Below are 15,481 nucleotides of genomic sequence, written 5' to 3'. Positions count from 1 at the left end.
GTTTTTATGATGATGATTATTATTATTATTATCATCATCATCAAAACAAACAAGAATGGATGGCCCTTGGAGATCTCTTCCATGATATTATCCTATGGTTCTGTGATGGGAGGCTGAGTGGTAATAATAATAATAATTATTATTATTATTATTATTATTATCAAAACCGACAAGAGGAGGGCTCTGATGGTGTCATCCTGCCTGGTGGAAGGTCATTAAACTTGATGGGGGTCTCTTAATAATAATCATCATAAAGCACACAAGAATTGATAGTGCTTGGGGGTCTTCTCCAGGATATTATCCTATGGTTCTGTGATGGGAGGCTGAGTGGCCATCTGTCGGGAGGGCTTTGATGGTGCCTTCCTGCCTGGCAGAGGACACTAGAATGGATGGATCTTGGAGGCGTTGTTGTTGTTGTTGTTGTTATTATTATCAAAACAGACAAGAATGGATGGCCCTTGGGAAGCTCTTCCATGATATTATACTATGGTTCTGTGATGGAAGGCTGAGTGGCCATCTGTCGGGAGGGCTTTGATGGTGCTTCCCTGCCTGGCAGAATGGGGGCTGGGTGGCCATCTGTTGGGAGGGCTTTGATGGTGCCTTCCTGCCTGGCACAAGTTCCTTAGAGTGGATGGCCCTTGGGGGTCTAATATTAATAGTAATCAAAACACATAAACATTTCAAAGCACTCCATAGAATACACGTATTAAGATATATTTCCATTATATTATTCCATGGCTGGGTGGCCATCTGTCAGGAGGGCTTTGATGGTGCCTTCCTGGCTGGCACGGACACTAGAATGGATGGCCCTTGGGGGTGTTTTAATAATAATAATAATAATAATAATAATAATAATAATTATTATTATTATTATTATTATCAAAACCGACAAGAATGGATGGCCCTTGGGAAGCTCTTCCATGATATTATCCTATAGTTCTGTGATGGAAGGCTGAGTGGCCATCTGTCGGGAGGGCTTTGATGGTGCTTCCCTGCCTGGCAGAATGGGGGCTGGGTGGCCATCTGTTGGGAGGGCTTTGATGGTGCCTTCCTGCCTGGCAGAGGACACTAGAATGGATGGATCTTGGAGGCGTTGTTGTTGTTGTTATTATTATTATCAAAACAGACAAGAATGGATGGCCCTTGGGAAGCTCTTCCATGATATTATACTATGGTTCTGTGATGGAAGGCTGAGTGGCCATCTGTCGGGAGGGCTTTGATGGTGCTTCCCTGCCTGGCAGAATGGGGGCTGGGTGGCCATCTGTCGGGAGAGCTTATGGTCGTGACTTCCTCCCTTCAACGATGATGCCATGAACCTTCCTCAGTGTGCCTTAAGCTTCGGAGCTGTTCTCCAAAGAGCCACTCCATAAGGAAGCTCTGTGCGGGGCTGAGGCACTCTGGACATGCTCAGAGGCTCGGTGGAAGCGTGTGGGCGCCCCCTCCCCTTGCCTACGTCCTTGTCGAGGGCGGGGGGGCGGCAGTGACGCTGCTGCCTGTGCCTTTGCCAGCCCCCTTCCCTTGCGTTTCTTCCTTCCTTCCTTCCTTCCTTCCTCCCCAATCTGGGTCTTTCTTTCTCTCTTTCATTCTTTCTTTCTTTCTCTCAATCTCTCTCTCCGCCCCCGGATCGAAAGGGAGGAAGGCGAGGAGGGCGGCGCCAGGGCCGCAGGGAGCGTCGGCGTCCGGCCGCGGAGGAGCTCGGACCCGCGTGGGAACGGGGTAAGCCGGGCAGAGTGGCCAAAGAAAGCAGGGCAGAGTGTCCAAAAAGGAGAGCCTCTTCTATGCGCCCTGGCCGTGCGTAATGCGCTCTGGGCGCGCGGAGGAGCCCTTTTTGGGGCGCCTTTTTGGCCGCTTTGGGGGGAAACGAGGGTCCTGAAATGCGGGGGAAGGGGTCGAGGGGGTGCTGGGGAGCCGCCCTGAACCACCCCCGTGTCCGTGGGTGGCTTATTATGGGATGGAGAGGCTCGAGAAGGCGAGCCCTTTTTGGAGACGGGCACGGTGGGGACCCAAGCTCTCCAAACTGAGCCATTTGGAGAAAGGAGGATGATGCTCCATGGAGAGTGGCGAGCTTTTTAAGGGCAGGGACATCAGAGAGGCAGAGGAGGCACGGCTGTGCCTGTCTCCCACACGCAGACCCACGCGTGGGCACCTCCCACGGGGCTTCAAAGCAGCAAGAGGAGGGAGAAAAGACCCCCTTCCCCTCGCCATTCACACAATAACCAGGGCGCACAGAAAGGAAAAGCATTGCAGCGCGCGCGGCCCCGTTTTGCAGTCAACCTGCAGCTGGGATTAAGAGGCGGGCACGCGCATTGGGGAGGGGATAAGATGGGGAGGGGGGTGAGGAAAGCTGCCTATGATTCCCACGCGCCCACCCCCCCCCCACCCCCTTTTGCAAGCTATTGTGTGTGGACCAAAAAGAGCCCTTCCTTTGGGTCTCCTTTCTCCAGCCAGGCCAGGCGCATATGCATCACCCAGGAATCATCATCATAACATAACTGCAAAGACTCTGGCACAAGCCAGTCAAGGTGGTCCCAGTGGTGATGGGCGCACTGGGTGCAGCGCCTCGAGACCTTGGCTTCACTTAAAAACAGTTGGCGCTGACACAATTGCCACCTCTCCGCTGCAAAAGGCCACCCGACTCTGCACACAGTATTTTCCGATACATCACATAGTCCTCAAGGACTAACTGCCACTCTGGGCCAGAGTGAAGAATATAATAATAATAATAATAATAATAATAATAATTACTATTATTTTATTTTTATACCCCACCCCATCTCCCCAAAGGGACTCAAGCCGGCTTACATGGGGCCAAGCCCAGGATAAACAGACAATATAAAAACATAACAATAAAACAAATCAATCAACAATAGAATAAATCATAAAACTAATAAGATCACATAAAATAGACATACATTATTATTATTATTATGTTTATGTATACCCTGCTTTTTTACCCCACAAGGAGACTCAAGGCGGCTATGTTTTTATTATTAGTATTAGAATGTACTATTATTATTATTAGTACTATTATTATGTTTATTTATACCCTACTTTTTCTCTCCGCAAGGAGACGCAAAGCGAATGAATAATAAGGGGAAAGGTCTTATTGACCCCTCATATGACATTGTACCAGAGCCAGTATTGTGATGCTGCAGCAAAGAAAGCAAATCAAACCACTTATGTGATGATGATGATTATTATTATTACAGTAGAGTCTCACTTATCCAAGCCTCGCTTATCCAAGCCTCTGGATAATCCAAGCCATTTTTGTAGTCAATGTTTCCAATATATCATGATATTTTGGTGTTAAATTCGTAAATACAGTAATTACAACATAACATTACTGCGTATTGAACTACTTTTTCTGTCAAATTTGTTGTATAACATGAAGTTTTGGTGCTTACTTTGTAAAATCATAACCTAATTTGATGTTTAATAGGCTTTTCCTTGATCAGTCCTTATAATCCAAGATATTCGCTTATCCAAGCTTCTGCTGGCCCGTTTAGCTTGGATTAGTGAGACTCTACTGTATATATATATATATATATATATATACACACACACACACATATACAGTAGAGTCTCACTTATCCAACACTCGATTATCCAACATTCTGGATCATCCAACACCCCTTGCAGTCAATATTTTCAATGCATTGCAATATCTTGGTGCTAAATTCATAAATACAGTAGAGTCTCACTTATCCAACATAAACGGGCTGGCAGAACACTGGATAAGTGAATATGTTGGATAATAAGAAGAGATTAAGGAGAAGCCTATTAAACACCAAATTAGGTTATGATTTTACAAATTAAGCACCAAAACATCATGTTATACAACAAATTTGACAGAAAAAGGAGTTCAATATGCAGTAATGCTACATAGTAATTACTGTATTTACGAATTTAGCACCAAAATATCACGACGTATTGAAAACATTGACTACAAAAATGTGTTGGATAATCCAGAACGTTGGATAAGCGAATGTTGGATAAGTGAGACTCTACTGTACAGCAATCACTACACAGCATTACTGCGCATTGAACCACTTCTTCTGTCAAATTTGTTGTCTAACATGATGTTTTGGTGCTTAATTTGCAAAATCATAACCCAATTTGACGTCCAATAAGCTTTCCCCCAATGCCTCCTTACTATCCAACATATTCGCCTATCCAACTTTCTGCCGGCCCGTTTACGTTGAACAAGCGAGACTCTACTGTATGATACAACCAATGAGCAGTGGAATTCCAGACAGGAAACAATCAGGGCCAGCTAACAACTTCTAACAAAAAATTTCCCCTGGCAGGAAGCAGCCAGGCTTTGAAGCTGCAGGGTCATTCAATGCTAATCAAGGTGGCCACTAGCAACATTTAGTGTTGCCTCCAACAGACAAGAGTTGTGTTGTCGAATCAGTGCCAAGGGACAAGAGTTCTTTCTCAAACCCTGGACATCATTCCAGACATATAAACCCCACTTGCCTAGTTTCCAACAGACCTCACAACCTCTGAGGATGCCTGCCATACATGTTGGTGAAACGTCAGGAGATAAATGTCACCGGAACATGACCAGACAGCCCGGAAAACTCACAGCAACCCAAGAAATAAACAGCTCAATGTTACAGAGCCCTAGTTGTTGTAGTTTGGTGAGGCACCAGCTCTTTGGCAGACCTTGGAAAACTACAGATCCCACGACCCCACAGCATTAAGCCATAGTTCAAATGGTGTAATCATATAACTGCAAAGACTCTGGCACAATAATAATAATAATAATAATAATAATAATAATAATAATAATAATAATAATATTCTTGTACCTGTGGGACTCAGGGCGGCTTACCATTGCAGAACAAAAGTACAATAACATCAGGAACCGAACAACAACGCAAATGAAAATTAAAAAGCCATAAATAAAATGACAACCATTAATAAAAACACAGGTTAAAATACAGCAAGAGAACCATAAAAATGGACCGGGCAAAAGTGCACTAAGACAGACTTGTAAACATGGGGGGAGTTAAAGTGCTATGGGATCATGGGGGAGAAACCTTACCCTAGGACTAGTACGGGAAGTTTATCATTGCAAATAGCCGGTGCTTATTCAAGCCAGTCACTGTGGTCCCAGTGGTGATGGGCATACTAGGTGCAGCGCCTCGAGACCTTGGCTTCACTTAAAAACAATTGGCGCTGATCAAATTGCCACCTCTCTGCTGCAAAAGGCCACCCGACTCTGCAAAGACTCTGGCACAAGCCAGTCACTGTGGTCCCAGTGGTGATGGGCATACTAGGTGCAGCGCCTCGAGACCTTGGCTTCACTTAAAAACAATTGGCGCTGATCAAATTGCCACCTCTCTGCTGCAAAAGGCCACCCGACTCTGCAAAGACTCTGGCACAAGCCAGTCACTGTGGTCCCAGTGGTGATGGACATACTAGGTGCAGCGCCTCGAGACCTTGGCTTCACTTAAAAACAATTGGCGCTGATCAAATTGCAACCTCTCTGCTGCAAAAGGCCACCCGACTCTGCAAAGACTCTGGCACAAGCCAGTCACTGTGGTCCCAGTGGTGATGGGCATACTAGGTGCAGCGCCTCGAGACCTTGGCTTCACTTAAAAACAATTGGCGCTGATCAAATTGCCACCTCTCTGCTGCAAAAGGCCACCCGACTCTGCAAAGACTCTGGCACAAGCCAGTCACTGTGGTCCCAGTGGTGATGGACATACTAGGTGCAGCGCCTCGAGACCTTGGCTTCACTTAAAAACAATTGGCGCTGATCAAATTGCAACCTCTCTGCTGCAAAAGGCCACCCGACTCTGCAAAGACTCTGGCACAAGCCAGTCACTGTGGTCCCAGTGGTGATGGGCATACTAGGTGCAGCGCCTCGAGACCTTGGCTTCACTTAAAAATAATTGGCGCTGATCAAATTGCCACCTCTCTGCTGCAAAAGGCCACCCGACTCTGCAAAGACTCTGGCACAAGCCAGTCACTGTGGTCCCAGTGGTGATGGGCGCACTGGGTGCAGCACCTCGAGACCTTGGCTTCACTTAAAAACAATTGGCGCTGACACAATTGCTACCTCCCCGCTGCAAAAGGCCACTCGACTCTGCAAAGACTCTGGCACAAGCCAGTCACTGTGGTCCCAGTGGTGATGGGCATACTAGGTGCAGCGCCTCGAGACCTTGGCTTCACTTAAAAACAATTGGCGCTGATCAAATTGCAACCTCCCCGCTGCAAAAGGCCAGTCGACTCTGCAAAGACTCTGGCACAAGCCAGTCACTGTGGTCCCAGTGGTGATGGGCGCACTGGGTGCAGCACCTCAAGACCTTGGCTGACACAATTGCCACCTCTCCGCTGCAAAAGGCCACCCGGCTCTGCACACAGTATTTTCCGATACATCACATAGTCCTCAAGGACTAATTGCCACTCTGGGCCAGAGTGATGTCTCCTGTGTCAATATAATAATAATAATAATAATAATAATAATAATAATAATAATAATAATAATAAAACTTTATTTATACCCCACCACCATCACCCCGTGGGGACTCGGGGCGGCTTACATGGGGCAGAGGCCCAAACAACGTAAGGACAAAATAAAAGCAACATAATACAATCTATATATATAAAAGAGTGATGGCATCACGGCGACCCACAAAACAACAAAACTACAGGCCCCCCAACCTCGAAATTTGACAACACAACCCATCATCCACGCCTCTAGGTTGATACAACAAAAAGAAAAGAAAAATAAAGTCCTAATTAGAGGGAGAGGAATAATTGCTTTTATCCAATTGCTGCCAGTTAGAAGGCTAAGCTCCTCCAACTTGGTCTCCTAGCAACCCAATAAAAATAATAAAAAACACTAAAAATTGATACAATAAAATATTATAATAACAGAAAATAACTGAAAATAATACAAGAAAATAATAAAATATAATAAATAAAAATATAACTTACAATAAAATTAATTAAAAAATGCAAATAACGTCAAATAAAAATTACACAACAACGCGTGGCCGGGCACAGCTAGTCACAATATAAAACAGATAAAACAGTAATGCAATATATCAATTAAAACAACAATACAGGAGAAAAAAATTACATTAAAAACACATGAAAGGTAAGGCCGTAATAAATACAGGATAGATTATTAAAAACCCTCTGGGGCTGATTAATTAATGACTGTATCTCCGAAGGCCTGCTATATATAATAATATATAATACTGATATTAGGCTATACTAATAATATATCGTATATACTCAACTATAAGCCGACCCGAATATGCCGAGGCACCTAATTTTGCCACAAAAAACCTGGGAAAACATTTACTCCAGTATAAGCCGAGATACCAGTAAAATTGCCATATATACTCAAGTATAAGCCGACCCGAATATAAGCCGAGGCACCTAATTTTACCACAAAAAAAACTGGGAAAACATTGACTCCAGTATAAGCCAAGAGTGGTAAATTTCAGAAATAAAAACAGATACAGTAGAGTCTCACTTATCCAAGCTAAACAGGCTGGCAGAACCTTGGATCAGCGAGGATAATAAGGAGGGATTAAGGAAAAGCCTATTAAACATCAAATGAGGTTATGATTTTACAAATTAAGCACCAAAACATCATGTTATACAACAAATTTGACAGAAAAGGTAGTTCAGATTTTTGCTTATCCAAGTTTCTGCTGGCCCGTTTAGCTTGGATAAGTGAGACTCTACTGTAATAATAATAATAATAATAATAATACTCGTATATACTGGAGTATAAGCCAACCCGAATATAAACCGAGGCACCTAATTTTAACACAAACGAACTGGGAAAACATTGACTCCAGTATAAGCAGAGAGTGGTAAATTTCAGAAATAAAAATAGATACCAATAAAATTACATTAATTGAGGCATCGGTAGGTAACAATATATAATACTCATACTCATATACTTACATTAGGCTATATATATATAATAATTGAGGCCCCTGGTGGCGCAGTGTGTTAAAGCGCTGAGCTGCTGAATTTGCGGACCAAAAGGTCCCAGGTTTAAATCCCAGAATGAGCTCCCGTTGTTAGCCCCAGCTCCTGCCAACCTAGCAGTTCGAAAACATGCCAATGTGAGTAGATCAATAGGTACCGCTCCGGCGGGAAGGTAACAGCACTCCATGCAGTCATGCCAGTGGCCACATGACCTTGGAGGTGTCTGTGGACAATGCCGGCTCTTCGGCTTAGAAGTGGAGATGAGCACCAACCCCCAGAGTCAGACATGACTGGACTTAACGTCAGGGGAAAACCTTTATTTAATCTTGTTGTGTATCAAATAATAATAATATTTTTTTATTATTTCTTGCCTGCCTCTCGTAGCATGTCAAGAGTGCCTTCCCGTTCTCTCCAGCCCAGGTATGGGTGGAACCCGCTTCGAATCCCAGGTAATTAAGTCATAATTTCTGTTTCAGTAGACGAAATGAACTTGAGCTTTTAGGATCCAGAAGTAATTTGTTAATAATAATATTATTATTATTATTAAGTCTCCGACGTGTGATTCCATTCAACAGCCAGCAGAGTGTCTGCTGTGGACTCATCTTGTTATGTTTCAAATAATAATGATAATCATTTTGTGCATTTTCTGGGCTGTATTGCCATGTTCCAGAAGCATTCTCTTCTGATGTTTTGCCCACATCTATGGCAGGTATCTTCAGAGGTTGTGAGGTCTCTCAGAAACTAGGCAAGTGGGGTTTATATATCGGTGGAATAATGTCCAGGGTGGGAGAAATAACTCTTGTCTGCTTGAGGCAAGTATGAATGTTGCAAATGGCCAGCTTGATTAGCATTGAATGGCCTTGCAGATTCAAAGCCTGGCTGATATATATATACAGATTCATTTTCCACAAATATATAAAACACATTTGCCTATTATTATTATTATTATTATTATTATTATTATTATTATTATTATTATTATTATTATTTTATTGTATGACACAGAAAACAAGATAGACATGCTGGATTTCATATTACAAAATCACAAGTCGAACACTTCCCAAGTGTCTAGGACTATGTGATGTATTATTATTATTATTATTATTATTATTATTATTATTATTATTATTATTATTATTTTATTGTATGACACAGCAAACAAGATAGATATGCAAAAATCACAAAATCACAAGTCAAACACTTCCCAAGTGATGTATTTTCGGATGATGCTGCAGATCCCAGCAGGGTGGCCTTTTGCAGCTGGCAGATCGTAATTTTGTCAATGTCTATTGTTTCCAAATGCCGGCTGAGATCTTTTGGCACGGCACCCAGTGTGCCCATCACCACCGGGACCACCTGTACTGGTTTTTGCCAGAGTCTTTGAAGTTCGATCCTGAGAGCGGCTGAGTTTTTCCTGTTGTTTTTCCTCAATGCGACTGTCACCTGGGATGGCGACATCAATGATCCAAACCTTTTTCTTTTCCACAACTGTGATGTCTGGTGTGTTGTGTTCCAGAACTTTGTCAGTCTGGATTCGGAAGTCCCACAGTATCTTTGCGTGCTCATTTTCCAATACTTTTGCAGGTTTGTGATCCCACCAGTTCTTTGCTGCTGGGAGGTGGTACTTGAGGCATAAGTTCCAATGGATCATTTGGGCCACGTAGTTGTGCCTCTGTTTGTAGTCTGTCTGTACGATTTTCTTACAGCAGCTGAGGATATGATCAATGGTTTCGTCAGTTTCCTTGCACAGTCTGCATTTTGGGTCATCAGCTGATTTTTCGATCTTGGCCTTGATCGTCTTTGTCCTGATGTCTTGCTCCTGGGCTGCAAGGATCAGGCCTTCTGTCTCCTTCTTCAGGGTCCCATTTGTGAGCCAGAGCCAGGTCTTCTATTATTATTATTATTATTATTATTATTATTATTATTATTATTATTATTAATTGCCTTTGTCCTGATGTCTTGCTCCTGGGCTGCAAGGATCAGGCCTTCTGTCTCCTTCTTCAGGGTCCCATTCGTGAGCCAGAGCCAGGTCTTCTCCTTATCAGCTTTTCCTTCAATTTTGTCAAGGAACTTTCCATGCAATGTTTTGTTGTGCCAGCGGTCAGCTCTAGTTTGTAGTGCGGTTTTCTTGTACTGTTTTTTGTCTGTTGTGCTTTGAGGAGTTTTTGATTTCAATCAAAGCACGTTTTTCACTTTGCTTTCCATATTCTGCCAGGGCATGTTCTTCTTCTTCTTGTTTGACTTGTAAGCTCTAGTTTGTAGTGTGGTTTTCTTGTACTGGTTTTTTGTCTGCTGTGCTTTGAGGAGTTTCTGAGTTTGGACTTCAATCAAAGCAGGTTCTTCACTTTGCTTTACGTATTCTGCCAGGGCATGTTCTTCTTCTTTGACTGCTTGTTTGACTTGTAAGCTCTAGTTTGTAGTGCGGTTTTCTTGTACTGGTTTTTTGTCTGCTGTGCTTTGAGGGTTGTTATTATTATTATTATTATTATGTGATCCTTTTTTCTCATTTCACAACAATCTTGCCATGTAGGTCAGGCTAAGAAGGGAGCCAACTGTCCCAATCTATGTTGTCAAATGGATGTCGTTTGGCACCACTTTCAGGGCTCAATGCCATGGAACTGGAACGAGAATTGTTGCTCTCGTAAGGTCTATTTCCTTCCCTGCCCAAAAACTACTGTTCCCAGGATTCCTTAGCATTGCAAAGCAGTGTCAAATGGCATTTGTTTGGGCAGGTGTTCCCCGATTCTTTCTGTCTTATCCTTTCGGCTGCAAACTGGCTTCTTGAACGCCAAACCGTTCTTGCCGTTGTGCCAACTCCTTCTCAATGCCTCCCTGTCCGCGCTGCAATGCCAGCCGGCCGGCCGGGGACTGACGCATCCCGAACGGCACTCTCTGCCCTTTCCTTGCCCCCGGCACAAGGAGAAAGACCTTTATTCATCGGCTGTCGGAAAGCCGGTGGCGGGAAAGCCCGGTTTGCGTTGCTCGTAGGAAACCATCAAGTCCAACCGTCTGCCATTCCAGAAAACACCATCGAAACCTCCAGAGAAGGAAAGACTCTCCAGAAAATGTTCGCCCTGATATATAATCTCACAGTCTCTGAGGATGCCTGCCATCGATGTGGGCGAAACGTCAGGAAAGAATGCTTCCGGAACATGGCCATACAGCCCAGAAAACTCACAACAACCCAGTGATTGTTGTTGCGAGTTTTCCGGGCTGTATGGCCATGTTCCGGAAGCATTCTCTCCTGACGTTTCTCCCATATCTATGGCAAGCACCCTCAGAGGTTGAGGTCTGTTGGAAACTAAAATGTCCAGGATGTGAGAAAGAACTCTATGGAATTATTATTATTATTATTATTATTATTATTATTATTATTAAGAGATCTTATCAAGGCACTGTCTCACAAGCGAACCATGGTTATTATTATTATTATTATTATTATTAGATCTTATCAAGGCACTGTCTCACAAGCGAACCATGGTTGTTGTTATTATTATTATTATTATTATTATTATTAGACCTTATCAAGGCACTGTCCCACAAGCGAACCATGGTTATTATTATTATTATTATTATTATTATTATTATTAGACCTTATCAAGACACTGTCCCACAAGCGAACCATGGTTATTATTATTATTATTATTATTATTATTAGGAGACCTTATCAAGGCACTGTCCTAGAAGCAAACCATGGTTGTTGTTATTATTATTATTATTATTATTATTAGTAGACCTTATCAAGGCACAGTCCCACAAGTGAACTCTGGTTGTTGTTGTTGTTGTTATTATTATTATTATTATTATTATTAGGAAACTTTATCAAGGCAGTGTCCCACAAGCGAACCATGTTGTTGTTGTTATTATTATTATTATTATTAGGAGAACTTATCAAGGCACTGTCCCACAAGCGAAGCATGTTGTTATTATTATTATTATTATTATTATTATTATTATTATTATTATTATTATTATTAGGAGACCTTATCAAGGCACTGTTCCACAAGCGAACGATGTTATTATTATTATTATTATTATTATTATTATTATTATTATTATTATTATTATTATTAGGAAACCTTATCAAGGCACTGTCTCACAAGGGAACCATGTTATTATTGTTGTTGTTATTGTTGTTGTTGTTGTTGTTGTTGTTAGGAGACCATATCAAGGCACTGTCCCACAAGTGAACCATGTTGTTGTTGTTGTTGTTATTATTATTATTATTATTATTATTATTATTATTATTAGGAGACCATATCAAGGCACTGTCCCACAAGTGAACCATGGTTGTTGTTGTTGTTGTTGTTGTTATTATTATTATTATTATTATTATTATTATGTCTTTCCACACCACAAAATGGGGTTGGACCGGATGGCCTTTGGGGTCTATTATTATTATTATTATTATTAATATTATTATTATTATTATTATTATTATTATTATTATTATTATTATTATGTCTTTCCACACCACAGAATGGGGTTGGACCGGATGGCCTTTGGGGTCTGTTGTTGTTATTATTATTATTATTATTATTATTATTATGTCTTTCCACACCACAGAATGGGGTTGGACCGGATGGCCTTTGGGGTCTATTATTATTATTATTGTTGTTATTATTATTATTATTATTATTATTATTATTATTATTATTATTATTATTATGTCTTTCCACACCACAGAATGGGGTTGGACCGGATTCTAGGATTCCATGACTAATATCTTAAGTGAAAAAAAGGTGGAAAATAGATTTATAATTTTTGGAGACACCTTCGCAAACTCCGACTTGCGCCATTGTTTGTGCCTGCATTGTGCTGGGGTTGCCTTCTCTTTTCCTGAGGATGTTGTGCGAAAAAGAGGTGTGTGTGTGTGTGTGTGTGTGTATATATATATTTGCTCTGTTCTTTCGCCAGGAAGAGGAAGAAACCGAAAGGCGGCCGTAGAGAGCCCACTTGTGTGCATGCATGTATATAGGCGCTTCCCATTTTGCGCCATATTTCCTGTGCTCGGCAGGAAATCGGTCGCTGGGTCGGCGTCGGCAGGACAATTTGGACCTTTCCTTTGACCGGGTGAGAATTTGACCGCATTGGGGGATATATATATATTTTGGGGTGTCCAGGCATGGGCAAACTTCGGCCCGCCGGGTGTTTTGGACTGCAACTCCCGCAATTCCTAACAGCCTCCGGCTGTTAGGAATTGCGGGAGTTGCAGTCCAAAACACCCGGCGGGCCGAAGTTTGCCCATGCCTGGACTAGACAATCCTTGGGATCTCATCCAACCCTAAAATTCTATATTTTTTTCATTTGCTGTTTTGCTTTTCCCTTGCATGGCCTTTATTTTCCTGTCTTCGTTTACAACGGCTGCGGAATGAATGCATTTGTTAATGGCTATTTCCTTCCTCGGAGAACAAACTTTTCTTTTCCCTTCGGTGCATCCAGCCAGCCTAAGATAATAATAATAATAATAACAACAACAACAACAACCATGATTTGCTTGTGGGACAGTGCCTTGATAAAGTCTAATAATAATAATAATAATAATAATAATAATAATAATAATAACAACAACAACAACAACAACAACAACCATGATTTGCTTGTGGGACAGTGCCTTCATAAAGTCTAATAATAATAATAATAATAATAATAATAATAATAATAATAATAACAACAACAACAACAACAACAACAACAACAACAACCATGATTTGCTTGTGGGACAGTGCCTTGATAAAGTCTAATAATAATAATAATAACAACAACAACAACAACAACAACAACCATGATTTGCTTGTGGGACAGTGCCTTGATAAGGTCTCATAATAATAATAATAATAATAATAATAGTAATAATAATAACAACAACAACCATGGTTCGCTTGTGGGACAGTGCCTTGATAAGGTCTAATAATAATAATAATAATAATAATAATAATAATAATAATAATAATGATAACAACAACCATGATTTGCTTGTGGGACAGTGCCTTGATAAAGTCTAATAATAATAATAATAATAATAACAACAACAACCATGATCTGTGCGCTTCATCCGAAAATACGTCACACAGTCCTAGACACTTGGGAAGTGTTCGACTTGTGATTTTGTGATATGAAATCCAGCATATCTATCTTGTTTGCTATGTCATACAATAATAATAATAATAATAATAATAATAATAATAATAATAGTAGTAGTCCTAGATACTTGGGAAGTGTCCGACATGTGATCCAATACAGCAGCCAGCAGAGTGTCTGCTGTGGACTCATCTTGTTGTGTTAATAATAATAATAATAATAATAATAATAATAATAATAATAATAATACATCACACCATCCTAGACACTTGGGAAGTGTTCGACTTGTGATTTTGTAATAATTTGTGATTTTTGTAATAATAATGATAATGTTAATAATAATAGTAATAATACATTACACAGTCCTAGACACTTGGGAAGTGTTCGACTTGTGATTTTGTGATACGAAATCCAGAATGTCTATCTTGTTTGCTGTGTCATAATAAAATAATAATAATAATAATAATAATAATAATAATAATAATAATAATAATACATCACACCATCCTAGACACTTGGGAAGTGTTCGACTTGTGATTTTGTGATACGAAATCCAGAATGTCTATCTTGTTTGCTGTGTCATAAAATAATAATAATAATAATAATAATAATAATAATAATAATAATAATAAAATACATCACACAGTCCTAGACACTTGGGAAGTGTTCGACTTGTAGTTTTGTGATACGAAATCCAGCATATCGATCTTGTTTTCTGTGACATAATAAAATAATAATAATAATAATAATAATAATAATAATACATCACACAGTCCTAGACACTTGGGAAGTTTTCAACTTGTGATTTTGTGATATGAAATCCAGCATATCTATTCTGTTTGCTGTGTCATAAAATAATAATAATAATAATAATAATAATAATAATAATAATACATCACACCGTCCTAGACACTTGGGAAGTTTTCAACTTGTGATTTTGTGATATGAAATCCAGCATATCTATTCTGTTTGCTGTGTCATAAAATAATAATAATAATAATAATAATAATAATAATAATAATAATAACAATAATAATACATCACACCGTCCTAGACACTTGGGAAGTTTTCAACTTGTGATTTTGTGATATGAAATCCAGCATATCTATTCTGTTTGCTGTGTCATAAAATAATAATAATAATAATAATAATAATAATAATAATACATCACACCGTCCTAGACACTTGGGAAGTTTTCAACTTGTGATTTTGTGATATGAAATCCAGCATATCTATTCTGTTTGCTGTGTCATAAAATAATAATTAATAATAATAATAATAATACATCACACCGTCCTAGACACTTGGGAAGTGTTCGACTTGTGATTTTGTGAATCTATCACCTTTGCTGTGTCTTACTCTGTCTTTGTGTAAATAATAATAATTGGAATAATAATAATAATGTGTTGTCGAAGGCTTTCATGGCTGGAATCAC

General features: G+C 40.4%; 1 protein-coding gene across 3 annotated transcripts in view; it reads left to right on the top strand.

Moving 5' to 3' along the window:
- Window positions 1-1,369: 1,369 nt before the first annotated feature.
- sipa1 (signal-induced proliferation-associated 1) overlaps window positions 1,370-15,481 on the top strand; it is a 46,938-nt gene continuing 32,826 nt past the window's right edge. For 2 of the 3 annotated variants that reach the window (XM_062965440.1, XM_062965438.1), the window contains exons 1-2: window positions 1,370-1,716; window positions 8,350-8,414. The gene's annotated coding sequence lies outside the window, so the exon portion shown is untranslated. Of the gene's footprint in view, window positions 1,717-8,349; window positions 8,415-12,882; window positions 13,039-15,481 lie in introns of all 3 variants that reach the window. The other variant, XM_062965439.1, reaches the window with a different exon arrangement.

The sequence above is a fragment of the Anolis carolinensis genome, unplaced genomic scaffold (genome assembly GCF_035594765.1).
Source record: "Anolis carolinensis isolate JA03-04 unplaced genomic scaffold, rAnoCar3.1.pri scaffold_14, whole genome shotgun sequence".
NCBI classification, from domain to species: domain Eukaryota; kingdom Metazoa; phylum Chordata; class Lepidosauria; order Squamata; family Dactyloidae; genus Anolis; species Anolis carolinensis.
The sequence above is the reverse complement of the archived record's forward strand: the minus strand, read 5'-3'. Positions and strand labels throughout refer to the sequence as shown.